The 16,315-nt window shown below is 37.5% G+C and overlaps 1 protein-coding gene across 1 annotated transcript in view; it reads left to right on the top strand.

Annotated features, from left to right (window-relative positions):
* ASMTL (acetylserotonin O-methyltransferase like) overlaps nt 1-16,315 on the top strand; it is a 1,454,724-nt gene that overhangs the window by 311,532 nt on the left and 1,126,877 nt on the right. The gene's annotated exons all lie outside the window — the stretch shown is intronic.

Below are 16,315 nucleotides of genomic sequence, written 5' to 3'. Positions count from 1 at the left end.
CATATTCCATGGAGGAGCGGCTAAACTGTTCCTGCATGGAGAAGTTAGCTTATTGAATCCCGAGGACCCTCTCACATACTGAGATGTTCTGTCATTATGATCATGAGGCCATTCTCCTGTTACATATTATTTGGTATCACTGGCCCGTGACATAAATAATGAAGCTAAAAGGTATAGTTCTACTTAGGTCAGAAACAGGAGCTGTACAGAAGGTACATATAGGTATTAAGGGAAGTAAAGCACAGGATGAATTAAGAGATCTTGTAGCTCATAAAAAATGGGGTGAGGAAAATTTGTGATCACAGTGATACTTTGTTAGGATGCAGGTGGCTAGTTGCTGGGTGAGAAAATGTGAAGGAGATAAGTAAATTTAGACTAAAAAAGAAAATATAGTTTGGGTAGTGCTTCCACTGAAGATTTTTTCCCGTCTGAGACAATATCATTCTTAGAGCAGTTATGAAAATAAATCTTTTTGAGAGTTGTCTAATGTTAAGCAGTAAGCTATACCATACTTTATTTTATCTGCAATTGTTTTCCAGGGTAGATCTCTGATCTCCATGGGCCTTTTTTCAGAATCGTGCCTGATTCACCAACTTGCTCAGTGTCACAGAGTTAGACAATGGAGACTTTAAAAACAACAGCAGTAAAAGTAGAGAAACCATTTTTGATTATACACTGGAAATTAATGCATGAGTTAAGAAATGGATGAGTGAAGAAAGTGTGCAACAGCATACCACTTTCTTCATGACTGCATGACAAGAGAATATATTTAGGGGTAAAGAACGGAGTGCACAGTTTTATAGTATCACAGTGTGATGCTGTGTGAATCCATGTCACCTTCGTAATTTAGATATATAGCGATGTGTCCTGGTTAGGTGTTTGAAAGTAGAATTAGAGTTGATATTAAATGCTTTTGTTTGTTTATTTATTTAGCTATTTTTACTACAGTGGAAGTCGGTAAATATAGCAGAAGCATACATTAAAATGGGGAATGGTTATACTGCTGCTGCAGTAGCTATAAGCATATTGGGGCAAAGGAAACTGTTTTTACTAAGAGTGTAGATTTGATGTGTTAGTCACATATTTTCTTGTGGCCTATGACTGCACAAAGAAGCTTGATGTATGACTCTGAGGTCTGAGCTATCACTGAAAAAGATATGGAGCTGTTGTAAGGGCAGAAGGCTGGTACTGATACAGTTCTAGTCTTCTTTTATTGAGACCTAGATCTGAATTTTATACCTAGGACTGGGTATGACTAAAATGTCTGTGATTTTAAAATTTGGGAACTTATGTGGAGAGTGACCTAACTTTTGAGCAACACATGTAGATTGTTGTAAGAAAGTCCTACTATATTGCTCAGCTTATAAACAAAGGGATTGTGTCTAGATCATTGTCCCCCTTTACTTTACTTTAATTATTGGACAACCCTAATGAATATGAACCCGTTCCTTTTTTTGAAATATTAAAAAGTTTCAGGACAGTACATTCACATCTTTATGATGCTCTAATGTCTAGTGAGATTGATCTAAAGTTATATAATTTTTGTTTAATTGACAAACCAAAAATTGGAGTTATTTTTGGAGTTCCTAAAACTCATAAGAATTTATCAAACCCTCCTTTACGTCCCATTGTGTCTTCTCCTCACTCAGTTACCGAAGGCATTTCACTTATCATTGATGCCCTTTTGGGAACTTTGATTTATGACAACACATCCTATACCAAGGACTTTAGGCACTTTTTGGAAAAAATGAGAGCTTTTTCCAATAGTGCTTCTGTAGATTCGTTTGATGCTACTAAACATGTTATTTTTATGATGGATGTAATTTCCCTTTATACATGTATACCCCACCAAGAGGGGGTGGATGCAGTTCGCAGTTATTTAGTTAAAAAGAATTTATTCAATAATTCTATCATTGCTGTTATATGTAGATTTTTGGACATTATTTTGGAGAACAATTTTTTTATGTTTGGCAACACATATTACAAACAAAAACGTGGTGTAGCCATGGGGTCTCCTGCAGCACCTGCTTTTGCCAACCTGGTAATGGCATGGTGGGAACTAGAATTCATTCCGATTTTAAAAGAGATGTTCAATATTCTTTTCTTTTGTAGATTTATAGATGATTTGTTTTTTATCATTGAAGGAAGTACAGACACAGTACATTCCTTCATAAGTCAAGTTAATTCTTTTTCTAGCTACATTAATTTCACCTTAGGTGATGCCGGGTCGGCAGTTAACTTTTTGGATACCCACATTTGGTGGGATTTTGAAGAACTAAAATTTCATAGTAAAATCCATAGAAAGGAGACTTTCACCAATGGATATTTACATAATAACAGCGGTCATCCCACACACATTAAGAAAAATATTCCCAGAGGGCAGTTCATCCGAGCCTGTCTGATGACTACTAAAGATGATATATTGGTTTCTGAATTTCATTTTTTAACCTATTTATTTACACAGCGAGGATACAATGAACAATTTTTATTTGACATAGGGGGTGAAGTATATAATAAACGATTGACCCATTTTCCTGCCATATTATACGATACTCAGAATACTTTTAATAATGGTAAAAATCAGAACATTAGTAACGACATTGTTTGTTCTTTTGATATGAGTATCGATAGTTATAGGATTAAAAACATTATCCAGAGCAACTGGAAAGTAATACAAGGTAACCGAGAGATTTTCCAACTTGTGGGCTCTGACCCAAAATTTGTGTTTCGTAAAACGAACACACTAAAGAGTATTTTGGAACATCACTGTTTTCATGACTCCATCTCTTTGATAAAAAAGAAAGGCATGTTTAGATGCCAGCATTGTCATATTTGTAGATATATATCTGAGGGTCCTTATATTAACATTATCACTTCTGATAGGATCATAGAAGTTTCCGATTTTATTGATTGCAACACTAGCGGAGTTGTTTATGTTAGCATGTGTTCCTCTTGCCCCGCATTTTATGTGGGGATGACAACGAGATCTCTAGCTACTCGCACTAAGGAACACTTATATGCCATTAAAGTCAAAGACCACAACAACGCTTTATACAATCATTCCATTTCATGCACTACACATAATAAATTTTTATTTTCAGTGTTAGAAAAATGTAAATCAGATAAAAGGGCTGGGGACTTCAAGAATTATATTGAACAACGGGAATGTTTATGGCAGGTTAAACTTAAATCTGATATTTTTCCAGGATTAAATGAAAGTATCAATTTAAAGTGATTTTTAAAAAACGTAAATTAGTCATTAATAAAAATTATGATACAGATTTAAGGTCCTGTTTTAATGTATGAGTTTTTATCACAACTACAGTTAATATTTGTTTATATTATTGTTTGTTTGTTTAAACTAACTGTTTTTTAATTGAACGGGCTATTTATACTGGTTGATTTCTACTGTTTTTGTATTCTGATGAAGTTGTGACGAAAGTGGAAATTAAATCATTTTACGCTATTACCGGCTTCTGAGTGTTGTTATCCGGCATCTTTCTGTCTTTTCTGTGTCTAATGACTAAAATGTCTGTGATTTTAAAATTTGGGAACTTATGTGGAGGGTGACCTAACTTTTGAGCAACACATGTAGATTGTTGTAAGAAAGTCCTACTATATTGCTCAGCTTATAAACAAAGGGATTGTGTCTAGATCATTGTCCCCCTTTACTCAGCCCTCATTAGGCTAGTCATTGAACATAATGCTCCCTTTGATATGTATCTATCCAGAACACCCACAGAGATTCCTTACTAAAAGTATACAAGGCCTAAACAACATGTCATTCATGAACTGGCTCAAAGCCCTGTCACTATACTCAGTATCCTAGAGATTGCTAAGAGTTGGCCTACGTTTGACATACAAGACATCCTCTGAACCCATTACTGATAAATTTAATGCACATCAGCAAGTCAAATGGCATCAGAAATCCTCTGTCTAGGTATCTAAACCTCTTCTGCAACATCAACAGAATGGTTTGGAGGGACAAGTATGTTTTGCAGAGGATACCATTGCTGTGGAACAGATTCCCCATCCACATAAAGCAAAGATCATCCCGGTGCATTTAAAAAGGCAACTTAGATCTATGGATGGGAAACAAAAACGTTACCCCTGTACTACCAATGGACAGAAACAGTTCCTAAATGCATTATCCCAATGCATGGGTCCCCTCAAGGTATCTATGGTATGATCAGTGGGGTATTATATAATATTTGACCTTGCAATGAGCAAGGTCAATCTATTAACCAAATGGTATAGGTTATTTTGGGCACAAAGGGGAAAATGGCTAGGCTTAAAAGGGCCCACAAGGGCAGCTAGCCTAGTATTTACCTTTGAGCCTATAAAACTACTCTGGACTTTGGGCAAATCATCTGCTGTATCAGGTAAGAAGTTAAGAGTGTGGCATTATCTGCATATTGCATACTGCTGGCAGGTGTTGAAGATTGCAATTATGGAGAAACTTTGCTATAAGATAGATTGACATACGACAAATGATGGCCCTCACGGACGTTTCTGGTTGAAAATAAACGCAATATTTGAAATGGCCAAAGCACTGGAAAGTAGCTCATAAAAATGTGCTCAAGTATGTAGCAGACTTAGTACCACTCTTACAGATAATGATTTGCAAAGGACTTGAATTGTTGTCAAAGCATGGTATATACGAGTCAGAAATCATAATCTGCATAACTGCAAATTGAGGAAGAGGAAGGCTATGCATCTACTGTTCAATTACTTTGTCTGAATCTATAGAAAGAAAAACATCATTTTCAAGCTGAAGACTGCTAAAATGTCACCATCATAAAAACTTTGGCTTTAAACAGTTCTATACTAGGAAGTCATATTGCATGCCATATGCAGGAAACTGAGAATGGGGAAAAGACAGAGTCCACTGTGAAAGAGACGATTTGGTACATAACCTTGACAGAACAAGCATTCAATTTGGTACATAGCCTTGACAGGACAAACATCCTAAAAATGTATCCAGTCAAATGCAGAGTAAAAGTGAAATGAAGTGTTATCTGAAGTAAACCTAAGCTGCACTGTCAAAATGATGATAACTTCGAAATGTGTAATAATGTACACAAGTAGGAATCTGGAGACTGAAAATGTTTGCAGGATGCAGTACAGCTATACTGGAGCTACACCACTTGCAGCTGCATTAAATGAACAAATAAGACAAATAAATTTGATCGCGACCATTTTTGTCCAAATGTGTTATTTGTTGGAGGTAAGGCTTGTTGAAGGATCTCACTACAGGCTAAAACTGTATCAATCAAGTTTGTGAAAACAACAATAATGATAATAATAATAATAATAATAATAGTTTGTAAAAGCATATTAAAGTTTTCAAAGTTAATGTGGGCATTGCAAAGCAATTGTTGTATATGTATGAATAACAACACCCTTCCCTATTTTTCAAACAGAAATCATTCCCAGATGTTTTGACAAAATGTGGAAGCACAAATAAACCATCACTTAAAACAGCATGTAACTAAAAGAGTAGAGATTCAGAACAGTTTACACCTATAGGTCCTGTCATGCATTTCAATTAGAATATTTGTTGACTACAAGCTTAGTGTAAGGAAAGTGTCATATCTAAAACAGCACCACTTTTCCAAGGTTGACAGTTTGTTTACAGTATTAACTGGTCAGCATGAGTGACATATACCAAAAATTGTGTTGATTTACATTTGCTTAAAAGTGATTGGTGCACTCCAGATCCTGCAGTGCTGCACTCAACAGACATAAGCATTTTCAATTTCAAAACTCTCTCTTAGAAACCCTACTTAACATTGCCTTCCAGTTAAAGCTATATAAACTGTAGAGTTAAGCAGCAGTACATCATTGCACATCTGTCTTTTTGTGAGAGAGGCAAATTCTTCTTCTTCTTTCGGCTTTTCCAGGTTAGGGGTCGCCACAGCAGATCACCTGTCCGCTTATGATTGGCAGTGGAGTTTTACAGTGTCAAGTTGCCAGCCCTGCACCCAACCTTCCACAGAAGGCACGCACACATGCCTAGGGCGAATTTAGAGTGTTCAATCCACCTATAGCATGTCTTTGGGATGTGGGAGGAAACCGGAGCACCCGGAGGAAACCCACGCAACCACAGGGAGGACATGCAGACTCGGCACAGAAGGCACCCAGCCGAGGATCGAACCAGATAACCTCTTGCTGTGAGGCAGCAATGCTAATCACTGCACCACCGTGGCTGCCCTTTGTGAGAGAGGCAAATACCTAGTCAATTTTGAGACTCTCACAGGCAAACCCATCCTGTGGACGTCACTCTCTTACACTACATTCCATCCATACCCACACTAAATGATCATACTCTGAGATATAAAAATATTCTTGCCCAAACCGCAACAGATTAGTAGTTGCAAGACCCAGTATAAACTAAAGAATGCAAAGTCAGTTACAGGCAACACAGCTGACAGTCAGCAGAGAATAACATATCCTAGACCAATTACTCCAAAACAATCTTTAAACATACATAGAAATGTTCTAGTAATAGGTGACTCCATAGTTAGGCACATGGATTCATCACTCATGAGTCTGGAAAAAAAGCAGGGTGACAGTAAGCAGTCTGTCAAGAGCCAAGAATGCCAATTCTACAAAGACCCTTAGGGCCATTAAACCAGACAAAATAAATATGTCATAGTGGTGGTAGATGTTAGGGTAAATAACCTGGCTTACAAAACCCTGAAGGATATGGAGGGACACATGACAGAGCCCTGTCATAAATTCAGGAAAGACCATAGTATGGAGTGGAATACTTCCATGACCAAAAATGATGCCAAGGTATAAATAAAAGATGATTGGCTTTAACAATGGGTTAAATACCTGGTGTCCTTTAAGGGGGATCCAGTATGTGTCAGCATGGAATGAGATGCTTGACAACCATTTTTGCTTCATCAGAGATGATTTGTGCCTTTTATTCCAAAATGTCAACATACTGGAAAAGCTTTTGCAGCATCATTGTGCCTTTTTTAGGTAAGGTCCAGTGGAAACACCTCCCAGCCAAACTTCAAAAACAAATCAGCCATTGGATCATATCAAGTTGAATTTACTTAATGCTAGAAGTCTAAGCAACAAACTACAATACCTTGAAAACCTCTTGCATTTGTTGTAACATAAACCTGGTTAAAGTATCCAGAGAGCACTCCCTCAATACCTGGATTTTGTGGTTACCACTCATTTCAACCTGATGAGAACAGTGGTGGACTATCCATATTTGTTAGGGACCGCATTACTTAAATATCATGTGCAACTATTTCTTGCCCTTACCTGCAGTTTTTCTCTTTCTTCTTGGATAGCATGATGTCTTCCTGCTTGACAAATCTAATTTACTGGGTATTCTGTTGTTTCATTTTACTTTTATTTCCTGTTTGAAAACTTTGTCTTTCAACTGACTTATAAGGGCAGTATTTCATGTATTTGCATCATCACACCTGTCACTTTGACGATCAATGTTGGATCTTTCCAGCACTTCCTGCACTAGTACGTCAGGTCTCCTTTCCCTCTTTCTTGGGAATTAAGCAAATATCATGTTAATGCTGTACACATGCTGAGTACAGTATGTCCATTTATTACTGGAACAGATTTTGAATCAGCATGCAATTTCTGGAGAAAATAAATTGTAAACTATGAAATTCTAATATCTAGTATTAGAGTCCAGCTGTAATCCTCATTGATTTACTAGAAATTCAAAAGTTTTATGAGGGATTGACAGGGTAAACATATGGGGCAAAATCAGGGGTATTCTGCAAAAACATGGACAGATGAAAGGTAATATTCAGTAACATTAGGCAAAATCAGTGATAATTAGGAGTTATGGACTTTGTGCTGCATGGGATGTGCTTGTGTGATAGTGAAACAGAATTAGCCTTCACATTTGCTTCCCTATAAAAAGAACACAGAATGCATGAGAGGTTGAAGACCGGATTAAACAACAACATGTAGCTAACCTTAAAATTAAAAATTACAAAAAAAAAAAAAAAAGATTACAAGTAGAACTGCCCCAATTTTAAAATCTCTCATACACCTTTCTCCCTCTTGTTGACTAGGTAATGGACTCAGTTGACCCATATGTGATTTCAGAATGTCAGCAAGGAAACAAAACTTCCTGCAGAGTAACCAATGAGGACAGAGCATGTTAGGATTATAGAGAGTATTTTTCTTTGAGCTTTTCCTTAAAAAGAAAACTAACAATGCAACCTTAAGTGACAGAAAGACAGCTAGGATAAGCAGCTTCTGAGGAAATGCATTTTCAGAACAGACAGCCCATTATCTTTAAAACAGATACCTAGGGACCCTCAAGTGGAGTATAGAGATTCAAATCAAGCTACATAAGATCAGCTATCAGTTCAGAGTGTGGTATAGAATCCCTTCCATGTCTCCAGAAAATCTTGCAACATTCCCTCGTATTTTTGAAGAATTCCCTGTAGGAAAGAATACTATTATCCTAGATGATTTTAACTTCTCAGTGATTAACTGGGGGACCTATGCCACCAAATTAGAATATACACAAAAATTATTAGATTTTTATAAATGAAAATTCCCTGAACCAGATTGTTAAGAAACCTATTAGAGGACAAAATATATTTGACCTGGTTTTAAGTAACTTAGCAGCTGTATGTACCACCAACCAAGGTATCCCTCTCACTGGTCAAGTCAGACCACACACTAGTAACACTGTCATCAGAATCTCCAAAATTGCTAAAATCAAATATCACAAAATTTAAGGACTTCAGCTGTATACACCTTCTACAATTCTATGACAAAGTTTCTAAATTCCAGTACAGTGGCATTACCTATAATGTTGATACCACAAAGAGTAATACACAAAAATCAGCTTGCACCTGGCCAAATGTATTAAATTTGCAGTCCCAACTATATCTATCCAAATGGGGAGATATAAAAGAAAACTAACACAGTGGACCTCACGCATAAGTAATCAATGTAATAAAAAGAAGAAACTTCTAAATCTATATAGCAGAACAAATGATCTCCAAGTTAAAAAGAACATCAAACATCAAGATAAGACACTATAAAGACAGAAGTTAAAGTCAACTATAAATCTATCTTTGTTTATGTCAAAAAAGTAAGAAATGACACCCAATATAGCTCCAGTCTTACTCATAATGGTACTAATTACTCTGATCCAGTGGATACTGCCAAAATATTAACAAATACATTTAGCATTTACTGAAGCTACTCTTTAAAATGAAGAGTATCTCATCCATGGGACTGGCCTGATAACCTACCTGGTTGCCTAATGAATAGCACTACTAGCATTAAGCAAGCACTGGTGGACCCATTCCTCAACTTCTACAACCTCTGCTTAACAACTTGCTTTGTCCAACAGGTGTAGCACACATCCGTTTCAAATCTGCTCCATAAAGGTGGGAATTATAAACACATCAGTCTAAGGAGTCTTTTGTGCAGGTTCATGAAAAGTATCATAACTGACATAATTAACTATGATATCAAAAATCATATCAGACTTACCCTCCAGCAGTCTGAATGAATCTTGTGAACTTTTTTGAGAGGGTTATTTAGGCTGTAGACTGAGGACAAGCAGTCCATAAAGTGTGCCTTGACCTCACCAAGTCATTTGATAACATAGTACTTGCAAATGTAATAAACATGTTGAAGAAGTTCTAAAGTGATACATATGTGGGTCAGGTGGATAGCTAACTGGCATAAAGACAGAGCTCACACAGATCAGCTCTACAGGAATCTGTGCTTGGACAGCTGCCATTTGACATCTACCTTTCAGAACTCCACTTATCAAATGAAAATCTTTGGATAACAATGTCTGTAAATGACTAAAAGCTGGGATTCATTGCTACCCCCCCCCCCCCCCCAAACAGGCATACCAGCAGGAGCTTACACTTTTTAATAGCAGGTGTACTTAAAATGAGTTCAAGCTCAACTCCAAAAAGTGAAACATTGTAGAATGTGGTAAGCACCTTGTAGTCCCAGCTTAGAACATAAATAACATACCACTTCACAATGAAAAGGTTGTGAAAGATTTGGGTACCTGGGAGGACAGCTCCCTTATGTTTGACCATCATGCTGCAGTGGTGGTCAGAAACTCCTTTTACTTTGCATGCCTCATAGAAAAAGGTATTTCTTTCAGTCCGAAAGAAGTCTTTACCTCTTTGAACTCTGCATTGATTAAACCTATTGAGTACAACGTCCCCTTTGGGAGGCAACTTAGTAAACATATCAAGCAATTAGAAACACCCCAAAGATTTATAACTAAAAAGGTCAAGGTGCCTAAAAGATCTGAACTATGAAGTAGACTGGAGGCATTATCACTATGCTTAGTTTTATATAGACTCTTAAGGGGTGATGTGTGTCTTGCTTATAGGTCCATAAGGGATCCAGAAGTCCAAGATCTCTTATACCTCAATAAATCAAACAGTTCAGCTAATTCTAGGGCCAGAGATCTAAATCTACCCCAACAAATAAATAAAACAAAGAGAAGGGATAGATATATCACACAGTGACACCCTTTCTCTGGAACAGATTTCCTCTCCAAGTTAAGCAGTGTGACACATTTCTTTGCATTTATAAAGCAGCTGGACAACTGGATGGGTATTCATAAATTCAACCCTGGCAAAACTGGCCTGGTCCTCCTTGAAAAGAGATGCATGGCCAAAGGATGGATACTAGTAAAGTGGAAATGGCCTTGTAACTCAGTTGCCCTGTAACTCCCATGTTTTTAAATGAAGATTTTGAAGAGTATGTGGCTTATAAGTGTTTGCTCTGATATTAGAGATAACCCTTTAAGTATATTCCACTTTTTACTGTATTTTAAAGATCAATGGAAAGTAAATTGCAAGCTATTAAAAATGAATATTTCCTGGAAGTTGTTTTAATAATTGTCAAACAAGAGAACAGAAGTTTCATACTTTGAACATTGTGTTAACCAAGTTAAAAAATGCCAGCATGCGTGTAACTAAAGTTAAGCATGTATTTCCTAGAAATGAAGTGAAATTTGCAAGCCACAAAGTACATGCCATGGATTTACATCTGGCCATAGAGGGAGCACAGTCAATTCAGCAATTACCAAAAATGAGTAATATGACAGAAATGACACCTTTTACAGGACTTTTACTAAGCCAAGTAATTTTTATTTTAGTTAATGCTGACTTATGGGTATACATTTACCATCCATTCAGGTCATAAATCACTAATATTTGTTTTCTGCAAGAATTCAGAGACAAAACATATGCTGAGAACATGAGTTTGAAAGCGTTTATATACACCTCACAGAGATCATAACAATGCAGGCATTTTAACAAGCCTACCATTCTGTCATTACCAGAAAAATGACTGAAAAATAACTAAAAACAAAACACATGCATCTAGGAAGAGCAGCTCTCGCTAACCAAGAGGACATAAAAAGAAAAACTAAAGTGTTTTAGCACTTTCATTCTCTTTATTATAAAGAACTTCTTCAGAATAAAATCTAAGATTACTGTGTCACATATCACATAAAATAACCAATGATTCACAAATTAACAATCCAATCAACACAGACACTCAATGAATTGTTAATTACCACTCTGTCATTGTCTTGATGTTCTTCCTTCAGAAGAAAAAGTGATGATGATGGTTCACATTGGATTTCGTTCTAGTTGAAGATTTATGAATGAAATCAGTCAAAAGTAAAGATCCCACAATGTTGAAAATATGAAAAATACATAATGTAGGTCTTCCAGACTGTACATCTTAATTTCATACCTTTAATGTTGTGCTGCAATGGACATGCAGGCACAAGGAGAGTACCCAAATAAATTTTTGTATACTGGCCAGATGTCCAATCCTTGGCAGGGTACTTCCCATATAGCTAGCAGATACTGCAGCACTGATCTAATGATGAACATTAATGAGTCACAGCGCATGTAAAGAACATGAGAAGTATACTTGCACTGTGCCACTGCATTTGTGGGATCATCAAGGAAAAACATGGAAAATATTTACATTGTTTATGCTGGTCCATTCATGTCTTAGCAATTATCATGTACTTGATAATATTTGAGGACTATTTTTTATCAGGATTATATTAAACACAACCAAGTAGTGCAATCTTAACATGAAAGGCACTGTACTAAAAGTAGTGCAGGCATTTTCTTTTATAAACTATTGTGGCTGGAACAGCTTCTTTTACGTCACTGATTAAAAGGGTTAAATTAATGCAAACAAAGCTTCTGACTGCATACCTCTCAACTGTCCAGATTTTCACGAATGTCCAGATTTTGCTTCATATTTTTGGTCTGCCCCTCATAAAATTTGTGTCTTTTGGATTTTTGTAGCAAATCCCTGAGGACTAAATTAACTAAATAATGACAGACATTTGAGTTTCTGACTTCATATCTTTCAGACAATGCATGTTGACACAAGACCTTTTATTCTAGCAAATTTCTAAGTTTATAAGAGCAATATTTAAAATCTGGCCCTATTTTTGGGGCTTTATCCGCTCATTACTTTGTCTTTGTCCAGATTTTTTTGTGCTAAGAGGTTAAGAGCTATGCATCTGAGTTAGTGTACGTCATTCATCAAACACTGTCACATACTGACCAATTCCAAGTGCTAATCCCTGATTAACAAATCCCAAGAAGGAATGTTAAGGGCATATCATGCCTCCAAAACCTGGTGGACTTCTTTGAGACAGTTACCAAGGCTTTAGATGAGTAAAAGGAGGTCCACACGGCCTACCTAGACATCGCAAAGGCTTTTGACACCATTCCCTATTCTGGTATTATAGACAATCTCACCAGCCTGAACATAAACCCCTACATCACGAGATGGGCTGCCAACTGGCTCATAAATGCCAAAAAGTGCATAGTCAGCCCCTTTGGAAAAAACAAAGTACCTGCGAACTACCACATACATGGTAGTCCCCTAAATACAGAAAATGAAATAATGGCTCTGGGGATCCAAGTTGATAGCAGTATCTCCTTTGATAATCATATTGCCAAGGTGGTTAGAAAATCCTTCTATGTGGCCCACCTAATCACAAAAGGGTTTGCATCTACACCAAAAGAGGTTATTGTGCCCCTCTACTCATCACTCATCAGACCCATCATAGAGTACAACACCCCATTTGGGATGTACCTTACAAGACACTTGCAACAGCTGGAAAGACCACAGAAGTACCTCACCAAGAGGATTACTGGCCTCAAACAGATGCTCTATGCAGCCCAAATGAAGAAACTCCAGCTGTACTCGGTTGCATACCGTCTACTCAGAGGTGATCTCTGTCTGACATACAAAGTCATGTCCAACCCAGAATTGATGGACATGCTCCACCTAAAAAAAAACAAATCCTCAAGAGCCACACGCTCTAGGGATCTAAACCTCACCATAATGATAAATAGGACTTGCTGGAGGGATAGATTCCTGTCCCAGAGACTCCCCATGCTTTGGAACAGGATTCCAATCCACATTAGGCAGAGCCCCTCACTAACACTCTTCAAGAGAAACCTTGACAAGTGGATGGGAAACAGAAAATTTGCCCAGGGAATCACTGCAGTGGCTTTGCTGGACAGACGCACAGGGAACTAATGGCTCTGCTGGACAGAGGCCCAGGGAACTAATCTAGGGGGACGGCGAAAGCCAACACATTCTGGCTAGGCTTACATATGCCCTCGGGCAGATAGCCTAGTACTTACCTATGAACAGAACTCAATACATGTGACCTATGAACAGAACTCAATACATGTGACCTTTGACAACTAAGAAATCACCTAGCATTTCCACTAACATGTGCCTGAGTTTGTGAATCACCCTGTAGGTGCTAAAACTGGATACAAACACTGCAGTAAGGCTATCCCAAACCTTTGCCTGCAATAATCAACTAATCAAGAAGCTGCAGTACAAGTTACATGAATGGAAGTGACGCTTCACAAATAGTAGCAGATTAGTTCCATTATTTGTTCTCAAAAAAGGGGTTCCACCAGTGCAGTTATAAATCCTGGGAAGAGTCAGTCAGACCTATGTTTGTAGCATCTGATGTTTCCAAAACGCTTCAATGGCTCAGAAAACCTAGCCATGTGTCATGGCAACACTACAGCCCATTACCTGGAAAAATGTTCCTGGTTATTAAGGACTTTCATTCAATGTTAATGAATGCGCACCTCAAAACATCTGAAAACTTAAATACAACTTTCAGTACACATGGAATACCAGGAATGACAGAATAAAACACTGTTGAACCCTTTAAAATAATAAATGTGTTTCATTTTAAAGGAAAAAAAAAACAGAACTGTTCACTTCTGACTTTAAAATCCCAATTAAATGCATTACTAGAGCAAGCACTGCATACATTTAAAGAGTAAGTGAAAAAGATGACCAGTGTGACCTCAAAACAAGAGTAGCTAGAGCTTTCTACTGTCTACCAAATTCCACTAATTTCTACTTTTGGGTTTTTACCTTACAAAATGTTAATAGGCAGAAAGTGGAGATCTACATTGATTTGGTTTTTCCCTGATTTAACAACAACAAAAAGTTTGTAAAAAAGAAAAAGAAATCATGCAAATGGAACAGCATGACAAGAGAGTGAAATTACAAAATCATGAGGTTGGTGAATCAGTAAACATGAGAAATTTTGTATCAGGAGAAAACAAACATGTTGATCAAAAATATGGAACAAAAACAAGGGCTTTCCAGGAGTAGTATGACACTGTGCTAGGTGAATTTGGGACTCCAGCAAGGGGTGCTGTTCAAGGATGTAGGTAAGCATACTCAGTGTACTGAAATGTGTCCAGTTTTTCTGAGCAGCTCGTGCTAATGTCAACACTAAAAAAGTACAAACTGTTTAGAACTGAGTAAATGAATATTCACAGTATAGCAGCTGTACTCGGTTGCATACCGCCTACTCAGAGGTGATCTCTGCCTGACATACGAGGCCATGTCCAACCCAGAATTGATGGACATGCTCCACCTAAAAAAAAACAAATCCTCGACAGCCACACGATCAAGGGATCTAAACCTCACCATAATGATAAATGGGACTTGCTGGGGGGATAGATTCCTGTCCCAGAGATTCCCCATGCTTTGGAACAGGATTCCAATCTACATTAGACAGAGCCCATCACTAACGCTCTTCAAGAGAAACCTTGGCGAGTGGATGGGAAACAGAAAATTTTCCCAGGGGATCACTGCAGTGGCTCTGCTGGACAGAGGCACAGGGAACTAATGGCTCTGCTGGACAGAGGCCCAGGGAACTAATCTAAGGAGGCGTCGAAAGCCAACACACTCTGTCTAGGCTTACATATTCCCTTGGGCAGATAGCCTAGTACTTACCTATGAACAGAACTCAATACATGTGACCTTTGACAACTAAGAAATCACCTAGTGTTTCTACTAACATGTGCCCGAGTTTGTGAATCACCCTGTAGGTGCTAAAACTGGATACAAACACTGCAGTAAGGCTATCCCAAGCCTTTGCCTGCAATAATCAACTAATCAAGAAGCTGAAGTACAAGTTACATGAATGGAAGTGATGCTTCACAAATAGTAGCGGATTAGCTCCATTATTTGTTTTCAAAAAAGGGGTTCCACCAGTGCAGTTATAAATCCTGGGAAGAGTCAGTCAGACCTATGTTTGTAGCATCTGATGTTTCCAAAATGCTTCAATGGCTCAGAAAACCTAGCCATGTGTCATGGCATCACTACAGCCCATTTCCTGGAAAAATGTTCCTGGTTATTAAGGACTTTCATTCAATGTTAATGAATGTGCACCTCAAAATGTCTGAAAACTTAAATACAACTTTCAGTACACATGGAATACTTGGAATGACAGAATAAAACACTGTTGAACCCTTTAAAATAATAAATGTGTTTCATTTTAAAGGAAAAAAAAACAGAACTGTTCACTTCTGGCTTTAAAATCCCAATTAAATGCATTAGTAGAGCAAGCACTGCATACATTTAAAGAGTAAGTGAAAAAGTTGACCAGTGTGACCTCAAAACAAGAGTAGCTAGAGCTTTCTACTGTCTACCAAATTCCACCAATTTCAACTTTTGGGTTTTTACCTTACAAGATGTTAATAGGCAGAAAGTGGAGATCTACACTGATTTGGGTTTCCCCTGATTTAACAACAAAAAAAAGTTTGTAAAAAAGAAAAAGAAATCATGCAAATGGAACAGCATGACAAGAGAGTGAAATTACAAGATCATGAGGTTAGTGAATCAGTAAACATGAGAAATTTTGTATCAGGAGAAAACAAACATGTTGATCAAAATTTTGGAACAAAAACAAGGACTTTCCAGGAGTAGTATGACACTGTGCTAGGTGAAT

Source organism: Protopterus annectens, chromosome 5.part0 (assembly GCF_019279795.1).
Source record: "Protopterus annectens isolate FY-2018-M chromosome 5.part0, PAN1.0, whole genome shotgun sequence".
In the NCBI taxonomy this organism is placed as follows: Eukaryota; Metazoa; Chordata; order Ceratodontiformes; family Protopteridae; genus Protopterus; species Protopterus annectens.
Note: the sequence above shows the minus strand (reverse complement) of the source record. Positions and strands in the feature narration are given on the sequence as shown.